Source organism: Ailuropoda melanoleuca, chromosome 10 (genome assembly GCF_002007445.2).
Source record: "Ailuropoda melanoleuca isolate Jingjing chromosome 10, ASM200744v2, whole genome shotgun sequence".
In the NCBI taxonomy this organism is placed as follows: domain Eukaryota; kingdom Metazoa; phylum Chordata; class Mammalia; order Carnivora; family Ursidae; genus Ailuropoda; species Ailuropoda melanoleuca.
Genome location: NC_048227.1, coordinates 62,553,408 through 62,576,416, shown reverse-complemented (window position 1 = coordinate 62,576,416; position 23,009 = coordinate 62,553,408). Strand labels below are relative to the sequence as shown.

Below are 23,009 nucleotides of genomic sequence, written 5' to 3'. Positions count from 1 at the left end.
TGTGTTCCCTCTCTCGCTGGCTGACTCTATCTCTGTCAAATAAATAAATAAAATCTTTAAAAAAAAAAAAACAAAGAAAGGTTACAGAAGTGAAGTCGGGGTGACACCCTCTGTTAGCATCGGCGAAGAAAGCCCCAGAAACACAGCAGCATCCCTGTGTGGCCCGTGACTCCCTCAGGGGAGGGGCGGGGACAGGAGAGAGTCCACAAACGACAAGCTGGGGGCTCTGGGTCCCTGGGTTTTGTGACTCCTGTAAGTGCCGTCAGGAGATGTGCTTTTTCAGTTTCCACGCGTGCCCTCATTCACGGCCCCTCCCGGCTGGGTGTTCTACAGGCGGAGCGAGAGCATGTCGGGATTCAGCAACAGCACTTTCTCTTTCTAGCCTGGCTCCTCTGTTTTTAAGGGAAGCTGCAGTCACAAAAAAGAAGTTATTGATTTAGAGCCGCAGGAACTAGAGGGTACACAGTACTGAGTGTGTCGAATCCAGGCAGCAAGGCCAGTGAGGCTGACATCGGCCTACACAGCGGTCTCGCAGATGGGTTAGGCACCTCGTGCTGGGTCTTCAGTGAGGACAATTCAGGCTCAACTGGAAGCAAGTCGACTGCAACCCCAAAGGGTCCCTGTGGTCTGATCACAGGGCCCGACTCTCCAGGCAGCTGTGCTCCCTCCCGCCTAGGGTTTAGTCTGCTTATGTAACGTATTCGTTTGAAATCTATTTCCACACTTTTTTGCCTAGGGTTGACTGCACATTTTTGTAAAAAAAAAAAAAAAAGAAAAGAAAAGAAAAAGAAAGAAAGAAAAGAAAAGAAAAGAAAAGAGAAAAAAGAAATATTACATCAGATTTGGCAAAGAAAAAAAAAACATCTCTAATGTGAGACAGGCTGTAAACATACAAAGGATTTGATCTTAGCTCTGGCAGATCTTACTCAGAATTGGTGGGAATGCTATGGGCTTGCTCTTTTTGGTATTTCAGGGGTTCTGCTGACTTTTCTTAGATGTTAGATTTCCTTAGATGTCAGCTAATTTTAGATATGGAGTATACTTAGGAATGCCATGTGTTTTCATGCTCTGAAATTCAGGCTAAGCTTAGTGTGTTATGTATTCTGTATAATGTATTTACGCTCTATTTCTGCCCCTACCCCCAGACTTCGGCAATGGCCGTAGGCCCAAAGAGTTGAAGTTGTGACTAAAAGCTCTAACTTTCACCTTGTTTTCATACAGAATATGCCAGATCCTACTTCCATGCTGAATAGACTTTAAGTTGTTCCAACCCTAAAATGGATCTTCTAAAATTTTCTAGTCTTATTTTTTGTTAGTAAAAAATCTGAAGTAAACACATATTTGTACAACAGCCACTCTTTTTTTTTCCCCTTCTATAATTTAGTGCTTTTGCTTTTCAGCATTATTACTATTTTATTTTAAGTTCCCTTTGAAGGCAGAGGCTTATCTTGGTTATTAATGTCTCCTTGATTTTTAAAAAAATATTAATCAGATTGTGGCACTTCTCTGCTTAAAACAATGTGTTGGTTTCTCATTACACTGGGTAAAAGAACTCGTTCTGTCCTTGGGCCTAAGGACCTCCACGATGTAGACTTCACCTCATTGGAGGCCTACAGTCCTGGTCCATTGGTCTCCATTCAAGCAGGCCTCTTTAAAGTTCCGCAAGCTCTTTCCCACCTCAGGCTCTTCACACTTGCTTGTCCCTCAATCTGGAATGCTCTTTTCCAGGGATGACCACCTCTTATTCGAATGTTGCATCTTCAGCTATGTCTTCTCCAGCTATCATATTTAACTAGATCACTTCCGGCCTTCCACAAGCCCATCCCCATTTCTGTATTCAGCAGCAATTTTGTTTCCTTAGAGTGCTGTCACAGTTCATTTAGTTTCTTGTTTATTGCCTGTCTTCTCCACTTAGTCATCAGCTCTATGAGGTCAGGAACCATATGCCTATGAGATTCCTGGAGCTGAACAGAGTCCGTGCACACTGTAGGGATTCAACAACTAATCTTTGAATGGATACATGTGCCTGGGGGGTTCATGATGATAAATGTGCCACATATTTATCGTCTTCAATGTAGCAGGTTAGAAAAACAACATTAAGAAGGTGACTTGCGTCCAGATTATAGAAGCCCTCAATAGTATTCTGTAGTAGGTCACCATCAGTAAGCCGTTTTTGAGTGGGGGACTAATGTCACCTGGCCTGTGTTTTAGAAAGATTGATCTGGCAAAAAAAATATAGCCTGCTTGGTTGTAGTAGAAAAATAGCCTTGGGAAGAACAACAGTAGGGAGAGGATTGACACTAAGGGAGGGGCTTTAGATCCCGGTCAGAGTTGCCGGAAAACTGATAAACTAAAGCAGATAGATAAGAGAAAACTCCTTTTGATGGCTGCTTCATTCGAAATACGTGTTTTGGAAGGTTGTTAGGGAAAACAGAATAAAGAGTTACTTCCTGCCCCAACTCTCCATCCTGAGGGTTACTTTCAAAGACACAGCTTGATAATTTGGCATCCTTGGGTATTTTGTTCTTTACTGGGTCTTCAGGTCAAGTCTGCGGCAAGAAAGTTAAACAGTTGTTTTGTTGTTGCTGTTGTCTTTGAGATCTTCTGTATCTTCCAGTACAGAGCCATATTAATTGAGATGCATTTGATTTTGGAATGCTTTTTTTATGGAGTATTGTGGGAAAAGAGGGCTAGGCTGCATTCCTTTAGGAATAGCAGTCTCAGTAGATGGAATATAGAATTTTGAGTCGGGTCTCTGAGGCTCGGGCCCTGGCTCTAGCCTGCACTAGCTGACTAAAATTGGACAAGCCATTTAACCCCTCAGAACCCCATTTTCTGATCTACAAAATGGAAATAAACCATACCCTAACTCACAGTAAGTACTTTAAATCTCTAAGCTGCTCCACAAACCCCAGTGACTGGGATTCACGAACACTGTGCAGCTCCATCTAGTTACACGTCAACATCTTAATTTCTGTTTATCCAGAAATCAGTGAAATGGGATTTATGGATATGAAGGATAAGGAGAAAGAAAAGGAGAAAGAGAACAGTATGTCCAGATAATGGAAGAGCTGTGGTACAGGGTTCATGGGGTGCACAACTTCCTTTACAAATAAAATCATCAGGAAATGAGCAGCAACCAGACATAAATTATCAAATACTGTAATTTGTAAACCTGTTTTTTTTTCTCTTTAGTGAATTTGTGAGGGCATGGTGGGTAGCGAAGGAGGCAGAGGGTTTTTCTGTCATGCCGTCACTGCTATTGACAACACTATTATCACTGTAAGGCAATGGTTTCTGAACTCTGTTGAGTCAGGGACTCTTCGGGGTCTCTGTTGAGAGGGAAAGATGCTAGAAAAATTCCCGTGTACATCTTTGCCTCCAATTGTGCTTATAAATCACCTGAAACCCCGTCTAGACAGGTGGCCATTCCTGGACCCCAGGTTAAGAGATCTAGCCATAAGACAGCAATTGAATTTTCTCTTCATATTTCAGTCTGTTTTCTGTTTTGTTTTGCTTTGTTTGGTTTTAATTTAATTTTCAGTGGGATTATTCCCTTGGTTCATAAGCATCATGAATGCCTGGCATCATATTAGGAACTTCCTCAATCTTTAACCCTTTTAGTCCTTTCAGTAATCTGACTGGGTAATGGGGTTTATTGTTGTTTACGTAGCATTGGCTAAATGACCAAGCCAAATGTTTTGGATTGCTCATGGGTGAACCTGGGGAGCCTGAGAATGCATTCTCTCAGAAGACCATTAGCTAACTTATGCTTTCGCCACAGAGCAAAAGTATCCCTTGGGTGAGGCTGTCCTTTTCTATCTGGGGTACACCACGGCACCAACCCTGGAAAAGTCCACGCAAAGTAAAGGAAGAAATATTATGCCTAGAGTACTCTCACATCTGGGGTATCTTACAATATGTCAGACCACCGTTTAAACCCAAGGAGTTTGTGTGTGTATGTATTTTAAAAAATACAAAGAGTTCTGCTATTCAAATATTCAAGTTGGAAGAACAACAGAATGCCTAAGTTTTATTGAGATCAGAACAAATTTCTGAAAAATTTGTTTTTCTAGGTCATTAGAATTTCTATTCCTGACCTAGAAAAGAGATGTAAATATCTATATTTATTCTGGTACCTCTTACAATAATAGATGTTTAACTCTGATAACACCTGTAATCAATTCTCAGGAAGCAAGCTGTTTCTAGAACATCAGAAAGTGCACAGGTATTCTTTAAGCTAAGTGTATAAATGGTTGAAATGTTAAAATTGAGGGATTCTGCATTTTTGATTAATGCTGATATTTGAAGCAACTTTACAGAAACGTATACAAATGAAAACGCGATTTATTTGGGTAAAATCAAAGTATTTATCAATAAATTCCTCTGAGATGCTCAGAGGAAAGGCATTGTAGAGGTATAAAATATCATTATTATGATTATCATCACCATTAACAGCTAGTCTAGTACTTAATGATTTTCTTCAAGTAGCTTTATTGGTATTACTGGCATTGACTTTTTTTGTCTTGGTTGCAGTTAGGGCATTACAAACTGCTGATTTGTGTTAACTCTGGGAATAAAAAGAAAACAAACCAACCAAGTACTACCAAATCAGAAACTCTCCAAGAGGAGCAAATTTTCATGCCTCAAGGATACTTTCATATTTATTTCTAAATGTACCATTTCATATACATTAACATCCCAGAAAGGAAAGTTGGTCATATCAGAGAAAAACAGAAATTATGCTAGATCTCCTAATATGAAATAACTCTAGGTAGTTATGGGTAATGACCATAGTTCAGGCTGCATTAAATTTGAATTTCAGTAAATTGTGTCAATAGAAATGACATTATCTTGTTCAAAGTCAGAAAACCCAGTGACTCTGAAATTGGTTTTCTGGAATGTGTCCATATGGTTAGTTAATGTGATTTGATACTATCTGGGTGGTGTTCTGGAAAGCAAACTTGCTTTTTCTGCAAAGAAAAAACAGATTCCAAATACTTGCCTAGTTCTTTTACTGCACATTGATACTTTGTTCTACTTTCAATCCTTTATGGACATAGACATTTTGAACGATGGCATGTTTAGATAAAGTGATAGTATCCTGAAAGAATGATTATACCACCTAGTGAAAATCCAACTTGGAAAAAAAAAAAAAGGAAACGGTCAGCAAAATAAAGTCAGGGAATATGACTTAGAGGAAAATTTTTCGTCACACATACACATACAAAGAAAGAAAGAAAGAAAAGAAAAAGAAAGAAAGAAAGAAAGAAAGAAAGAAAGAAAGAAAGAAAGAAGGAAGGAAAGATCCTATTAGTTACAAACTGATTTAAAAAAAAACCTGTTAGGAGAAGTACAAAATAATTATAGAATGTTCCAAGTGTTACAAAGAACTCCCTTGTTATCAGGTCTTGGAGGGATGATTTTACTACTTAGAAACTGAATTACAAGTCTTGGCAAGTAGGGGGGAAACTCTTGGCAAATGGAGAGTATTGATAAACTAAAATTTCAAAATAAACAAAATTTTAAGGGGAAAAAACTCCTTTAATTAAAAAATTACTTTATAAAAACTTCTAAAAATAAACCAAAAACAACAACAACAAAATTTTACCATTTCTACCTTGGAAAATAAAACCAGTTTAATCAAGAGTTTCTTTGATAATTGAAATGTCCCAAAATATCTAAGGGTCATTATTTTTAAAAAATTTAAAAAATTAAAAATAAATTTAATGTTTAAGACAATAGATCTATGACAGCATTTTTTTTCAAATTGAAATATTCTGGTATTTTCTTCAGTGTGTGCTAGTTCTATGAGAATTTTTTCTTATTTAGTGTTTTCATTTCACTGAATTAAACAACATATATGTATTGTGGGTCAGATCACCTGGAGCTGCTGTAGAGACCTAGGGTCTCTATTTGTGTTCCTATTGTATCAATGCCGAGTTAGTATTTAATTCTTAATGATTTTTGTGCAGTTTAACGTCAAAACAACATTTGTCTCAAGATAGCCATTGAGATGGATTTCTTTTGCCAGTTGTAATGACAGAAATGTTCTTAAGTTATATAAGGAATTGAGATTTTGATTGGACACCATAAAAGTACAATTGAGTACTTATTGTTACAGAGTAGTGTGGAAAATAATAGGAGTGGTCTTATCACATAAATAAATTATGTTTTTGCTATGTGGAGGCAAATGATATCATGGAGTACCATGCAAAAGATGGTATTACCATAATTGTTTAGAGAGAAGTAATGGGAGTTTTGGACCTTCCCTTGGCACATAGGGCAGAAGTTCAACTGAAAAGAGCCTGTGAGGAACCACTTAGCCTCATACAGTATTCAGGCTGTGAGCAAATGTCAGGTGTGGATCTTTTTGCTTGTGAACAACAAGCTTGTAAAAGTTCAATAGAAATAAATGCAGAAGCAAATATAAGGGAAAGATTTTTAAAATTCACTGATATACTTTTTTTGACTTATTTTATTTTAGGGTTCACTGTTGAATTTTATTGATAATGGATTGATGGTAAAGGTAAGTTCATCACCAAAATTGTCCCTTTTGAAGGTGGCAGTACAATACTGAACCTTGAGGAAGACTGATAGGAATTAAACTTAATTTAGACTCATTAGGAGAACAAACTGTCAAAGTTGTTGGAAATAAACAAGCATCCTTAATAACAGCGTACTCTTTTCCTTCCTTCATTCCTTTGTTCCTTTGTTCAGTCATTCCTCCCTTCTTCCCTTTCTCCCTCCTTCCTTCCCTCTCTCCCCATCTCTTTTCTCTTTCTTTCTCTCTTTCCCACCCCTTCGTCCTGAAGCTGAGAAGAGCAAGATAACACACAGTTGTAAATTTTGAATAATCAAGATGTGAATCATCAAACTGAGAGAATTTCTAACACAAATGTAAAATATGTTTTATTTTTCCTTGAGTGTTTAAGTATTAAGAATGGTTTGAGTTTCAGGACATTGGGCCACTGTTTTGGTCTTTGTTTTTCCTACTGATTTATTCAGATTCTGCTCATGTAAAGACTCAGAAAGTTGATATGAAATTAGAATTCATAACTTTTCAAAGATCCAGGTGTTTTTGGAAACAAGTTCCACTGGTAAAAGTAAGTCTTTAAAGACATAAATTCAGTTCAGTTCAATAAATAATATTTGGGATCTTGCTATATGCAAGACACAACACTAAGCCCTGGGGGTAAAAAGATAAGTTGGATGTTATTTCAGTGCTGAGGAACTTAGAATCTAGTGTGGGAAACTAGCAGGGAAGGTGAAAATATTTTCCAAATTTTCAAAAACGTATTTGTGCATTTTGTGCTAATCTACTCTTGTCTTTTACTACTTTTTATAAAAGCTTTCTAGCATTTTTTTTAACTAGAGTTTTAAGCTTATGAAACAGATATTTCTATGTTCTCTAATTTCACAAAGTGAGAGGAGAGGTATCGTTATTACATATATTTTTTGCAAGATGAAAATATCCTCAGGCTGGGACTAATGGATAATAGCAAAAGCAAAATAAGTAAAAAGTGAAACACTGATGAAAGAGGGACTGAATGTCACACAGACACATTAGCTGGTGTTGAATGACAAATGATAACAGTGTTGGCTTGGTTTCAGGGATAGTGGCAGGGGGTAGAAATGAGGAGCCCAGATAGCCATGGGTGGCGTGAGCCACTAAGGAGATTTTCCTGAAACTTTTCTTTTTCTTTGCATTAAAAATAAATACATAAACCTAAATAGTGAAGATTTAAAAAAAGAGAGAAAAGTATAAGCCTTAAAATAACATGGTCTTTAATTACTTTGCTTTGATTTAAAAAAATGCTCAATATTAATAGAAGGAGGACTATTTAAGTCATGCTTAAGAAAACAGGACACATGACTTAGTACAACAGCTATTCAGAGCCAAAACAAAACAAACAAAGAACAATTAAAAAAAAAAAAACTACCTCCCTGCAATGTCTACTTATGCAATAAGATGTGTATAAGGGCAAGAATATTTGTGAGGTGGGTGATAGAATGACAGTGGTGAGCCAAGAATGTCCTCTTTAGATCTGAGTTCATAAATTGTCTTGATAGATGCTAGTATCATGGGGAAGACATCTGCGGTCAAATAAGTTTCAAGGACATTGAGATAAATAACTTAACAGACTTGTTTACTGTAGGACTTACTTTAGACTTTAATATGCCGATATGGCCTGTAACTGGCCAGGAGAGGACTATATTACCAACATTCCCAAATGCATTCAACTATAGAATACTTTTAGAAGAGCTCCTAGGGGAAATAGATCCTTGGGACATAGTTTTAGAAATTTCTATGTTAGTACTAAGCATGTAGAAATCACCATTACTGACCTTCATTTTAAGAGAAAAGAAATGAAGCCAAATTAATTATCTCTTGGGTCCAACATGGAGTTAGGGTGTATATATTGTCTTGATATGTGTTGTCTGGTTTATCTTGATCTCTGTGATGTATCATAGCTCTTCCTTGGCCATGTACCCTACCGCTGTTCCCAACTGGTAGATTAGGAAACAGTATCCGAGAGGATAAATATAGGGTCTTGGTAAACTGGTAAGATTTAGTCAGGGATTAAAATTTAGAGGTGTTTTAAAGCTTGATTTTGGAAAACAAATTACAACTGAAATAAGTTACATAAGACCCAGATTGGATCACATGTCCGATTCATTGCTAAATTCAAGGGACGTCTACCTGTGAAGTTCTGGTAGCACAGATGATGAAGGAGATGTGGCTCCTTCTTAGGAACTTAAAATTCAGTGGGAAAGGCAGAACCATGAACAAGTAATCTCAATGCAATATGGTAAGTGATTAAAAGAAGTACATACATCTCTTTGCTTTTGTTCACGTTATTATCTCTCCTCTAAGTACAGTAAACCTGAGCCCTCATCAGCACCCTTTCACACATATCAGATGTTTTAAGATTGAATTCCAATGCATGTTGTCTGGGAAACATTTTCTAGACACCTTGCCCCCTTCCTAGTTGGAAATAATTATTCTCTACACTATGTTCCCATTATGTTAAATTTACCATTGTTTAAAAGTCATTAATAACCTAAACTAGAGCATTAAGAACATTTTTGAGATTTAATTTTCTAAGTAATCTCTATACCCACTGTGGGGCTTGAATTTATAATCCTGTGATCAAGAATAACATGTCTTACTGACTGAGCCAGCCAGGCAGCCCCACGAAAATTTTTAGAGGCAAAAAAGGGTAGAATGTTCTCCTATTTGATTTAATTTAATTTATTTATTTTGTAATTTTATTTTGTATTTCTCCCCCCTCTGTTTTCTCATTAAGTCATAGAATATGAGAACAAGTCAGAGGAAATAGGGCATGGCCTATCTAGCTCATTAGGAAACCCATAAGAGCCTTCTCACGAACTAATAGTCCAGTTCGATTACCAGGCAATTTTAGCAATTACGGAGAGAGAACGAAGGCTAAAAGGAAGTCCCTTACAGAGCCTTTAGCACCAGTCTTTTTTGAAAACTTGAGTTGTAGACGAGTCCCAGGGTGTCTGAGTCAAGCCTGGAAAAAATAAGAATATTTTAATCAGTAATAATTAAATCGGCAAGAATAAAGGCATTTATTTCTGTCAAATCTTGTTCAGACTTTGTGGACTTTGAAAGAGATTTAAGTATATGAAAGGATCTTTCTTATCTGTTTATCATTTGAAATTAGTTGGTTATTTAAAGAGGAAAAAACAGTTGAAGTAGGGAATCATAACAACACTACACGTGACCCTTACACATTTAGGATGACGGCAAGCCTAGTTATTTGGGGTTCGTAAATTATCCAAACTACATAATGCAAGACAAGTTTAAAAATGTAAATATATGGCCTCATATTTTTAGCCTTTAAAAAGGCGGTAGAAATGTCTCAGGGTAAGTACAGGGATAAATACATAACCAATTTTCTTTCAAAGAAAACATTTCAGGACTAGAAAGGTTTGTCAAACCTGTAACCGTTCTGGATTTCCTTAAGCCAGATTTTAAATCTAGATAATCTCTGAGAGAATTATTTAAAGCAGGGGTGAGCCCAATTTTTCTGCCAAGAGTCAGACAGTGGACGCAGGCTCTGTCGGCACCACAGTCTTTCTAGCAACTATTTAATTCTGCCATTCAGGGCCCAGATAGCCATAGATCACACATAAATGAATGTGCCTGGTTGTATGCAATAAAACTTTATTTATTACAAAAGCAGGCAGTGGGCCTGGTGGAAAGCATCGATACTGCTATACATCAAAATGACCTGTGGGAAGTAATCGAACGTAGGAGTAGACAACTTTGGTTTTGTATGCTCAGAGGAGCAGTCTCCCCCTTCTGAGAAATGCTCACCTGCACTCACACTGTGGTACAGGGGTTTGGGCTTGCACACTCTCATTTGATTGAGAGTCTTCTTTTCTTGAGTCAACTCTCTTTCACTGAGTCAATAAATTTGTCTTTGGCCTAGGGTGGTGTGAGCTGTACTTCTGTGTCTTGCTCCCCAAATGTACAAATGAATGGGCACCAGCTTACAGAGTCAGAGATGAGGCTGGAAAGGGGGTGGGAAGAGCAGTTGCTTCTGGGTTTAGCTTGTCACGCCAAGGTCAAGACCCCAGACATCTTCCTGAGGGAAGCTTCCTGAGGTTGCACAGCTGGTTAAAGGAGAGACCCTCCCAGATGGAGGTGATTGTAGAGGAATCATCTTTCCCTTGTAGAATCCCCCAAAGAGCTCTCCGGATAATGCCACTCTTGGGGAGCTATTTGGCATGTTTGCCCTACGTCCAGACCACAGGTTGTAAACTTGATCACTTCTCCATGCTGTGCTGGAATCTACACGGGCTTACCTATTGTCCAAGTGTCATAAACACCCTAATCCCTTCGGAAATCTTTTGTGAGGAAGAATATTTTGTTTCTCATAATAATCATCGGTCCCCTTGCACAATCCTGAGCAGCGTGGTCTTTGGAAAAATTTCAGCAAAAAGGAGCAGAAGGCCCCTCAGATGCGCCTGTTTTTTCTTGTCACTTAAATCATTGTCTGCTCCTACCTGCTGGGAGTCCTCATCCTCTCTCCTGTGCGGGTGTATTTCTGTTTCAAGTGAAGCTTTGAGCAATTGGAGTCCCTCCGTGATTGCAGGAGAATATTGTGACTGCATTATGCCCGGGTGGACCCCCACATAGGATATTCTTGGTCAACATTCACCCATTCCTACATGCACACAGCTCAGCACACGGTGTATTTATTGAAACAACTCTGTTTGTCAAACTGCAGCGAAGCTGATGTTGACTATTTCACTGGGCACTCCCACTGAAAACAAAAACTGTGGGCTGACAGCACGGCGACAAGTGACTAATAGGCATCCAAGACGGTGACTAAAGGCAAGTCGAAATACAAGCTGGAAAGAGCTCTAATTATTTGTAGGTCTTCTGTATGATTATTTAAACTTGTTCCAGTTAATGAGATATGTCAATGCTGATTGGGTTCGTGGTTGGAAAAAAAAAAAAAAAAAGATGACAGACCTGAATCTGAATCTGAATTGTGCCATGTAATAACAGACGGTGATTTATTAAGTGATTTCCAAGTGGGAGTATTAAAATAGGCTTCTTATTTGATCCTTACAACGATCCATCTTGCAACGAGGAAAACCGAGGCTTAGGAAGGTCAGATAACAAGTTCTTGGCCACGCCAGTGGCAAGCGATGCAGCCTGGAACAAAACCTGTGGAGGCGCCAGAAGCAATCCTTACTCCCTGACAAGAATAGATGGATCCTCAACTTACTGACCTTTTTCCGGTGGGAACCAGGGTTATTTTGTCCTCATGAATTTTGCATCTTTGCTGAATGCATTTGCAAATGCACAATACAGAGTTTATCTGAGAACCCTCATCAATGTTTTCTCCTCTAGAGCAGCAGATTCTAATCAGCAGCAATTTCCCACACCCCCTCCCTCTCCAGGGAGAGACCTGTTTGGTTATCTCCGCCGGGTGGAAGCTGCTACCGGCATGTTGTGCCCCAAGGTGAGCGTTGCCCGTTGCTGCTGAACATCCGACGATGTACAGAACAGTCTTCTCTCAGTAAAGAATTCATCTCCCCAAATGTCAGTAGTGCCAAGTGTGAGAAACCCTATTCTAGACGCTCTGGATACGAACACCAAACCCTTGGAAAGATTGAGAACTTGGACAAGCAGTGCTATACGTCTCATCTCCTCAGAGAATTTTGCCTTATCTCCAGCGGCTCTCACTTATCAGCCCCTCTAGTACATACCCCCAGCAGGACTAGTCTGGGATGTCCCTGAATATTATCAAAAAGCTAATCTGCTGTCAAAGTGGTGCTCCAGTGCTCAGAGAAGTGAACTTCAGTGCCCGTGTTTCTTTTTCTTCTTCCATGTTCCTTGGCAGCCATGTTCTTTTTTTCACTCTTACACTGAACACTTTTTCCAGAAACTGGCAACTTCCTAAACTATGCCTCTTCTTTTGAAACACAGCATTTGCTTGTTTAAGTGCTCCATGTAGCCAGAGTTCCAAACGCAGGGCTTTTCACATTTGTTTCTCATCATTTTTGACAATTAGCCTCCCTTATTTCGATAAACATCTCACTCTTAAAGAGTAGTTCTTAAGTACCATTTATCTTTTCCTGGGTGGAGTAAAGATTTCCCATGAACAAGCATTTCACATTTTTCTTTGCAAAATGTTTTTCCAAGTGTTTAACTCCGTGGGTAAACCTACCGGGCAGACAAAAAAAGGATGTTTTGAGAGTTGAAAGTCTTCTCTAAGGTCTTAAATGCTAATTCTTTAGTTTTCACATTAAGAAAAGCCCCCGGCCTCTGAAAACAGTCTTGACTTAACACTGGGGATACAGCTTCCCTTCAACACAGGCTAATACCAACATTCTTGTTGGTAATTATCCAGGAAATAAAATATCTTAACCTATTTCTATGAATATGTGAGTTCAATAGCGTTTCACTATAGGAACGATTTCAGAAAATAAAGACAAAACAAGAAAATGTGAAAATGATTAACTTAAAAATTTTATTAGAAACAAGTTAACAATGGCTGGTGTACTGTTCCTTTTAGCGACCAATAAATTCAATCAAATAATGTCATTTCTAAGTCAAGGAAAAGTATGGAAATAGCTGATTATTTTAAATGAGTTTTAAAAGTCATGGCTGGGAATGCCCCCTAGATTATGAAATTACCATTTTAAGGGCACCCCTACATCGGTGTTTGAGAGACTGCTTCTAAGGCAGAAGGGAATTGGCTTACCAGGAGACAAAGTACTCGGGTCTACAAGTAGACAATGAAACCGGCCTACCCACTTCATCCTAACGTCATCAGAATAAGACAAAGCCATAATGTTGAGTCTTTCTCCTTCCCAGGTCTTCACTGCCCCATTTTAGGGATGACTTTTATATCTATATTCCTGTTCAAGAGAAAGGAATTCCAACATTCAAAATACTATGTTAACCTGATCTCATTATGAATGGGCTTGCAGAACAATACTTGCCTAGGGCTTTACCCCCAGAGTTGGCCCTGACTATAACAAGTGAAGGAAATCCCTTTAAGCTTCTAAGTTTAGGAGGTTGGTTTAGACTGAGTGGTAATCTTCAGCCCCATTGCCCTGACAGCCGAGAATCAGGGTTCCTATGTTTATGTTGTGTTCCTTACTAAATCAAGGTTGTAGATGTGGGTGTGTGTCTATAAAATGTATAATTGTGTGGCTTAGAGGCAAACTCAGGAAAGAAGTATAATATGTACCATAGCTGGATATACCATTTATTTGCTCTCCAAGGAACTTCTCATTGAAAACTAATTTTTAATTTTCTCAGTCTACCTCGTAAAGCTGCTGCTGCCCCCCTCCCCTTCCTTCTGTTCTTCCCCTTCCTCCTCTTCTTTCTCCTTCTTCTTCTTCTTCTCCTCCTCTTCTCCTTCCCCTTCCCCTCCCTCTTCTTCTTTCCTCCTGTCCTCCCCCCCTCCTCCTCCTTCTTTTTCTCTTTTTCTTCTCTTTCTTCCTCTTCCTCCTCTTTCTTCTTCTTCATCTTCTTCTTCTTTTTATTGGCAATCAAAGTAAGGAGATTTAAGGATAGATCTAGTCCTTTCCTCCATTACAGTGTGAACTTTATGAAGAGGTACTTTATAGTCTGGATTTCTTGGTTTGTGATTTTATTGGCTTGCACAGCAGGCTGCTCCTCTCTGGAGAAATTAAGTCTTCAGACTTCTGGTTGGCAAGGTCTTTGAGTCCCTCTGCTGGGCTCCCCTTGGGGGATGGAAATGTCTCAGGTTGGTCTACAATGACTTCTCTCACTGAGCAATGTACTACTGTTCCAGGGGAAACTGCCAACTGGCAACCAGACATGAGTGGTCTGGACAATTAGCAGGCTTCTGTTCAGTCCTTGGTCCTATTGACTGCAAAGCAAGCATGTCACTTGGATGAGATAGGAATTCAGGCATGTGAAGTAACTGGCCTGGATCCAGTGACAACACCAAAGGTAGCTGGGGGCAGTGCTTTAGTTCCCTACCCCAATCTCCATAACATACCCTCCGAACATACCAAATGCATAAAAATCTAAATCAAAACAAACAGTGAGCTTGCTATGCATGCAAATTCAAGACAAACATGTAGTCCTTTTCTTCCAAAATGGATTTTTGCCTGTTAGCTCTTTTTATATGGTAATGCTGAAACTACTCATGATAATAGCTGAGAAGGGAATATTTTCCAGATTAAAAAAGAAAGAAGAATTATGGTTGTTAAGCTTGTTCACTGATCTTTCCTTAGTCATATTCAGCCTTCTTGGATTATGTAACTCCTGAATAAAAATGTTTCCAAACGTGAAAAATCTACAGAAGTCTTATAGTTTTGAGGGTTATAAGAAGCTGAGCAAACAATTTGACAAGAGGCGTCTTGGATAACCAGAAGAGACATTTAGGATTAAACTAGATTATTAACAGATGGTTGGTAAGCATGTAGAAAAAGAAGCCGTGATTGTTCAGAAATTCCATGGGTTTGTTGAAAACAAATCATACCAAAGAAACACCATTTCCTATTTAAATGAGCTTTGTTGAGTAGTAGATAAAAAAATGCTAAAGGTACAGTGTTTTATTTCAGTAGGACACTTGATAGAGTTTCCATTGAGGTGGTTGTTATATAATAAAAACAATCATTGGATTTAGAATAAAAAAACTGACCTGATTCTTCTATTTATCAGTTCTATAAGTTTCACAAGTCACACAGTTTTTTGGAAGCTAGGTTTCTTCATCTCTAAAATAAGCATATTTATTTATGTATTTTCAATCTCATTCCAAAATTACTGGTTTCTTGAGAACAAGATTAAGAACTGTGGATTGGATAAAACTCTAGTTAAATGGATTCACAGTAAGATAAAAAATGAGACTATGTCAATTATGCCTCAATTATTAAAAAAATGATAATTAGGCACAACGACCTTTGGTCATAGATCAATGTCAAGTTTATATAAGGGTCCTAGTGGGTGTCCCACACAATTCTAAATTCTATCCTGCTCCATATATTATCAATACATGTTGTAGAAATATAGAAGTGATAATACTTAAAGCCACACATAAGTATGGGAGGATAGCTTCCAATTATAGAAGCCAATCATCAAAATATTTTAGATCTGTAAAACTGAGCTAAAACACAATACCAGGTTTATTGTACATAAACATATTATTATGCACAGACATATTCTTCAAATTATAAAGTATCAGTAACATTATTACAAGATAGGAGGTGACTATAATAACAGTTCAACAAACAAAGCACTGAGGAATGTAATTGAATACAAGCCAAATGGGTGAAAAATTCAGATGATTTTCTGAGTTCTTTTCTTCCTCCACTTGTGCAAATATTTCACTTATTTCAATTAAACAAACACTCATTGAATTTTCCCGGTCCCTGCCCTTGCAAGACTCACTCAGAGCTGGAAGGAATTATACTACAATGCAACCCACATTATAATAAAGATATGTAAAAGGGACTGTTGGAGCTGAGAAAAGGAAGAGTGAGACTTTTGCCGGTGTGTGCATATGTTTAGGTGTGGGTGTACCTCGACAGGTCAGCAGAAGCTATAGAGGCAGGTTACGCTGAGTTGGGCCCTGAGGAATTAATTGGAGTTATCTAGTTGGACCGTGTGGGGAAAGACATCTCAGATAAAGGAGACAATGGCCTGGCAATGAAGGCATGTTTTAGGAATATTAAAAGATTGACATGGCCAAAGCATAGATTGGTGAGTTGTGTTTAGGCAGGTTGCAAAAAGCTTTACAAACAAAATGTTCGAACTTCATCTTGTGGGTGATGGGAAAGCATTACAAATTTTAAATAGGTGGCGTCACTAGATTTATGGTTGAGAAAAACAATTCGAAGGGCTCAGTGCTACACTGACTGAAGCAGGGAAACGTGCTGAGAAGTAGGTGAGTTGGATGTCTTTGGTTGCAAGGGACAGAAATTTAACTTGATCTAGTTTGAACATCACAGAGAATTGACTGGATCCTATACCCAAGGTAGATGCACACCGCCCTTAACAATGACTCCGTAAGGATCAGTGCCCTGAGTGTCATTTGGATTTTCTCCATCTCTTGCCTTTTCTTTATGTCAGCTTCCTTCTCTCATACAAGTTTCTTTATTAGGTTTCATCTGTGACTAGAGGCAGCTGTCTTGCTAGAGAGTTTCAAAAATCTTGTGTAAGGACTCTGTTGGCTGGGTTTGGGTCATGTGCTCATCGACAGAAAAATCACTGAGGCCACAGGATGGGATGTTGACAGGCATGGGGCTCACCTGCCTATCTAATACCTAGTTTCTGCTTCTTAATTGGTAACAGAACCCTCAGTTTGTTAGGGATGTAGTGGGCCCAGCATCATGCAATTAGTTTAAGCTAAGCGTTACAATCTTATTCTGTTTTTTCAACCTTATTATTTTTTTATTTTATTTTATTTTATTTTATTTTATTTTATTTTATTTTATTTTATTGCCACTGGAGGTATCTTCAAAACCTATTTCATTCCAATGTGATTCTTGTGTTGTAGGAGTTTCTAAAAACTCATTGCCTGCCCCCCCCCATTGGCTCTCTTGGTGAAAGGGGTTGGACTTGAAAGGGGGCCGCTTTCCTCCTGCTTTTCTTCTTAGCCTTAGAACAGATATAATGCTTTGAGCCATAGTAGCCAACTAGTGACCATGAATTGCTATTTATGTGGAAATGCCAAGGGAATTGCCATAACTATAGGTCTTAATTTTTCGAGCCACTATAATTAATGGAGCTACTACGTACCTCCAGCATTCTTCTTGTGTGAGAAAAACAAACTTGGTTTCCTTAAGCTACTATTAAACGGTTTTGGTTACTTGCAGCCAAATGCCTTTCTAAGTGTTATGCAGTACTTCTAGTCGAATACTGTGACCAGAGAGCTAAGGTCAAGCAAGAAATCGGCATCTGCTATTCAGAACATGTGTACAATAGGATGGGACCCTTTCCACCAAAGGAGAGAGCGGGTATATCATAGAAAGAGTCGCTATGTGAATCACTGTAAATGGGACAGACACCCCAATCTGAATTTGCCACAGGAATATTGGGATGAATGATGGCCTTAATCCAGCCATAGATTCTGGACAGGGACAGAGGAAAGGGGGCTAGAGAGAAAAGGGAGTTTATGAAGGGCATGCACAAGGGGAAATCAAAGGGACCTAATGTAGTTTAGGTGTGTAGTCGCTTAGTGGTAAAGAACACATGAAAGTAGAGGACAGTGATGACAGAAAACTAGAAGCAGGTGACATTTTAGTCAACAGTGATGGAACCATATTATCAAATTTAAGGAATGTTAAAGAATCTGCTCTCTCTCATTGTCATTTGTCGTCTAGTTTGCTAGATATCAAGTTAATTATCTCTCCTCCAGATCTCACTTTTAACAAGATATAAGTAATTCACAAAGAAGTATACATTATTACGAGATAAAATAAGTGCAAAAAATCAATAAAAATTAAAGCAAAGGGGAGATCAGTACAGAACAATAAGAGGAAATGTACATAGAACATGCCTGACATATATGACCTGTATGCATCTTGGGCAGACCAGTAGGGATAGCTGAATAAGGTATGGCGAGGAGGGACTGCTGAATAATGGTTTATATTTTCCATCAGCAAGCTAGGACACGAATCACTTATGCTAGTTGTAATGTTCATGTTATTAAAGCAAGCTAGGTATCTACAAGAGGCATCACTATTCCTTATATGCAGCCAGAGAGTGGTTTCTCCCAGGCATCCCCAGAAAGGCTTTCATGGAAATATACTTATGGAAATCTGGACACAGGTTTTGCAGAAGTGTTTATCATAGTATTCCCCGTATGGGATGAGGGCACAATATCAAGTACGGTTCAATATAAATTGACCCTCGGGTTTGGAACCAGGTAGACGAACAGCTCTGTGCTACTCCACGATAGTCAAGTGTGATGGGGAGGTATGTTCAGTTCTGGGACATGTTCTATGAAGAAAATTACCATTTGCACAGAACCCGGTACATATTATAGTCTTTGTAGATGCTTCTTGAACGAATACATGTTTGAACGAATGCGTGAACATTTGTAGAAACAGGATCTATTTCACTTGTTTAAGAGAGGCTGTTTTTCCCCCTCCCTATGCAATTGGATGTCAATTATCTATCTTTTGATCAAAATGTGAGTTCCACGTGGGGCAGGAATTTTGTCTTGTCTTTATAGTCCCAATCATGTAGAGTGTCTGGCATAGAAAGGTAGTCAAATAATAGTTTATTGAAGAAATACATGAATGAATGAACATGTCTCAGATACACACAGAACTGTGTATGGGAGGAAACCAGACTGATTTATAATCTTATCTCAGTATAATTTTATCTCAAGTTAAGGCAGAAATATAAAGCAATCCTAAAGTTTTGAGGCAAGATTCTTATCACTGGAAAACCTCCAGGAAGAAATGTTTAGAGGGAATTTGTGCTTATTTTTGTGGCATGTAGAACTATGTTCTTTCAGGTGTAATAAATAGGGTTAAGCAGCCCATATTCTTTTCCTGCCCTTCAAACTATTATTAGGACAGGTGTGGGGCGTTCCTCCACGTGACGCCGTCTCCCTGTGTACTGGAGTAGAGGATGCTCCTTTGGTGCTGTTGTTAGAGGGGAATGTATGCATCCAGATTCCTTGTCACCTTGATTACTGATCTTCCCAAAGGAAGATTTAATGAAAAGAAAGAAAACTTGCATTTTCCAAGTCTTTCAACTTATTCTCTATCTTTGGAGACAGCACACATTTGTGGTGGACAGTACGGGCTCTGGGGCCACGGGATCTGAGTTCAAATTTTGACTTCATCCCTTATGTATTGTGTGCCACTGCGCCAACTACGTAACTATTTGTGCCTCACCTTGCCCATCGGTAAAGGAGAAATAATAATAACAGCCACGTCAAAGGGTTGTTTTGAGGATTAAATAAGTTAATTCATGCAAAGCAGTTAAAAATGACTGTCACATAGTCCTTAAGAGATATTAGCTAATATCATTGTTCATGGATGCTTTCTTTTTGTTGACTTTTGCCATGTTTAATATAAAAATATTTATAATTAAAAATAAAATCAAAATATTATCACGTATCTAGTATGTTCAAGACATTATCAGACTATATAGGAAATAGTAACATTCCCTCTAAGATCTTCCAATCTACTTGTTGAGCAAAGTACAAAACTCATAGGAAATAGGAGCACATACAAATAGAAGTAGGAATATGTACCACAGGGCAAGCAATATCATGTGGTGTAACTTACTGCTTGGCAAATCACATACATATATAGACAATGTCTAGATAGATAGATAGATAGACAGACAATGGGTTTTTAAAATGCCTGTTTACTGAATGAGTTTGTGAAAAAAGTTGGTAACATTTAAGATTGTTTATTTTGATACTCCTTTATAGTATATGCTGGGAGAGCAGGCAACTGAAAAGAAAAAAAAACAAATATGAAAAACAGAACAAGCAGAGATTAAGGTAGACCTGAAGTCTCCAAAGGTATGAAAAATTACAGATTATGTGGGCCATTAATAAATGAGTAAAACATAAAGCAGGCTTCCAGCATTTGTGAAGAATTACTCTTGGAAGCAGATAGGATGAAAATGTGGTATGAGTTTATGAGGAGTTTATGTATGTATCTGATCCTGGGCCAGGAACAGATTCCAAGCATATCCACAGAGTTGGTTGCACATGTGAATGTCCTGGAAAACTCAGCCATAATTCTATTTCCCCAAGTTGCTCAGGCCCTGACTAAAATGTTCTTGGAAACATAAATATGCAGAACACCGAAGAAATCAGAACGAGTTATAGGATTGTTTTTCTACAAAGAAGTGTTTTAATCTTTGTAGCAAACAGAGTTAGGATTTCCCAAGATTTGTTCACCATATTCTGATTAAAATCCTAATAGTATTAAGAATCATTTACCTTACGACTTAAACAATTTAATGGCTTCCATTTCATGCAAAATTATAGTTTGTTTTACATATAAAGGAAATAGAAAGAAAATGGAAAGCGCCAGGCATTAAGAGAGTTAAACTGGAAAGCCCAGGCACAAAATTCCAAGTATTTTAATAGATGTTCTTGGTTTTCCCTGAGTTTTAAGGAAAATTTTGCTACTTTTGCAACAGAAATCACATTAGTTTTTACAGGCTAGCCTATTTAGAATCAGAGGTTCACAAAACCTTTAGGCAAGAAGAAGCTTTTGAAATCCCACCTGTACAGAAATCTTTCCCACAGCCTGTCTGACAGTTTATCGAATTTCTAGCTGAGTCCTTCCAGTGATTTAGTGAGTACGTGATTAGTGCACAAGTCAGCCCATTCTATTGTTGAATACATCGGATGGCAAAAAAATGTTCTTCCTTATATAATTCAAATGCCATTCACCTTTTCAGCCTCGGAAAATTTGTAAGATTATGTTTCCATTAAAACCCAAATTATGCTGACTTTGGGTCCCTATAGGCCCTTGTAAGAAATTGAGGGTTTTTTTGTTTTGTTTGTTTTGTTTTAGTATGCTTCTCAAAATTTTTTTTTTCATTTCCCCCAGGATGTTGATTCACACAAGACCTCCGTTCCAGCCCAGTTCTTCACTCTGGTCTTCTTATCAAATCTGCCATGCTACTGGCTTAACCCCAGATGGTCCTTGTAAGGTGGCGGCTCTACTGAGCCCAGCTGGCTGTTACTGACGGTTACTACTTTGGAGCTACAATTCTTCCATTCGTCATCCATCCCAGGTGTAGAACAACATACCTGTGTAATTCTCTAAAGCACCGGCTGTAGCTTTCCTCAAGATTTATCAAGGATTCTAGGATTTTTGCTATATGTTTGTCCTTGAAGCCTGAAAACCATGGAGCTCTCACAAAGCACACCCCGTATAGTCCCTGGTTTTCTTCCTGTGGTGGCCACAATTCACCGCCCAAGGATCCTGGGGTCCAAAATTCACTAGGCCGAAGGAGAGAAAGATATTAACCCCACCAATCTCAGGTCTACATAAATCTATCCTCAAACCTGCTTTTTTTCTATGTGATTATCTTCTGACATTCAAGAGCAATTATGTTACTGTGTTAAGACCCAATATCAAGAATTTCCTGAAATGTGGGTTTTTCAGTTTTAGGAAATGCTAAGTAAAGGACCTTCTATTAGGAAAAGTTCCTGCAGGAACTAACAGAACGCAACTGTGGTTAACTTAAACAGAAAAGAAGTTTGTTGGAAGGAGTGCAGGTGGCTTCCAGAATCAGGCTTAGAAAAGAGACGGTGACCTGTCGTAATTAGGCTAAAGGAACAGCTGAGGTCTAGCTGCAGCAGGGATCTGGCTAAGAAGGTGCCCCTGGAACAGCCACCTCTAGACATTTGCATCAGCCATCACTACCAGACCCTCTGTTCCTTTTACCTTTAGATCTGAAACTAGTTCTGTACAGTAGACATTTCCATTACAATGAAAGTGTATCTTTAGGGGCGCCTGGGTGGCTCAGTCATCAAGCGTCTGCCTTTGGCTCAGGGCGTGATCCCAGCATTCCAGGATCAAGCCCCACATCAGGCTCCTCCGCTGGAAGCCTGCTTCTTCCTCTCCCACTCCCCCTGCTTCTGTTCCCTCTCTCACTGTCTGTCTCTATCTCTGTCAGATAAATAAATAAATAATCTTTAAAAAAAAAAAGTGTATCTTTACTACTCAACAAGTAACCCCTAGTCACATGTGGCTATTGAGCATTTGAAGTGTGTCTGAAGAACTAAATTTTTTATCTTATTTATGTTTAATTAAAATGAACTTAAATAGCCACATGTGACTATTTTTTACTATATTGGATGGTACAGATCTAATCTCTCAGAGCCCATTTTTTTGGGATTGCTAGTTGAAATTTTCCCAGGAATCACTTTTCCAGGTGTAAAAAGTGCCCCCCCCCACTTCTTTCCCTGGTTCCTAAATCTCTATATTTAGCCTATGTGAGAAATGACATGATATAGGTCAATGGGTCAGTATAGAGAGTGTCCTCCCCAAAAGCGTTGTCCATCAACCATCACCCTACGCTGGCTTCAGTGGGTCCTTCCATCATGTGTCAAGGCCAGTAGCACCTAGTGACAGGGGTAATGATAACAGCAGTGGATTGATCCATGTCCACAGGGTCTCAGTTAAGTGTTAGGGCCCTAAAGACAGACTTCCTAGATTAGAATTCTGGCTTCACCATTTACCGGTTCAGTGACCTTAAGTAAGTTATTTAACTAAGGCATTTGTGCCTCAGTATCCTTGATCTGATGAGATCACCTAACTCTAACAGTGATAGATAAATTTGTATAAAGCACAGGAGAGCACCTGGTACATAGTCAGCTCTCAATGAATATTGGCTATTATTGTCATCAATGCCAGAGACACACAAACGATTTGCAATAAAAGATCCAGTGGATACTAATGAGTTTTCCTATGAAAACATGAATGAGTATGTCTACCAAAGTACTATGAGTCATAATATAAACTCAAAAAGGTAAAGATGCCAAAAG

The 23,009-nt window shown here is 38.6% G+C and overlaps 1 long non-coding RNA gene across 1 annotated transcript in view; it reads left to right on the top strand.

Annotated features, from left to right (window-relative positions):
• The window catches only part of LOC117803965, a 36,497-nt gene extending 14,460 nt beyond the window's left edge, over positions 1–22,037 (top strand). The window contains exons 3-4 of the long non-coding RNA XR_004628093.1: positions 6,488–6,529; positions 21,064–22,037. This is a non-coding gene — a long non-coding RNA (uncharacterized LOC117803965). The remainder of the gene's footprint in view (positions 1–6,487; positions 6,530–21,063) is intronic.
• Positions 22,038–23,009: the final 972 nt, after the last annotated feature.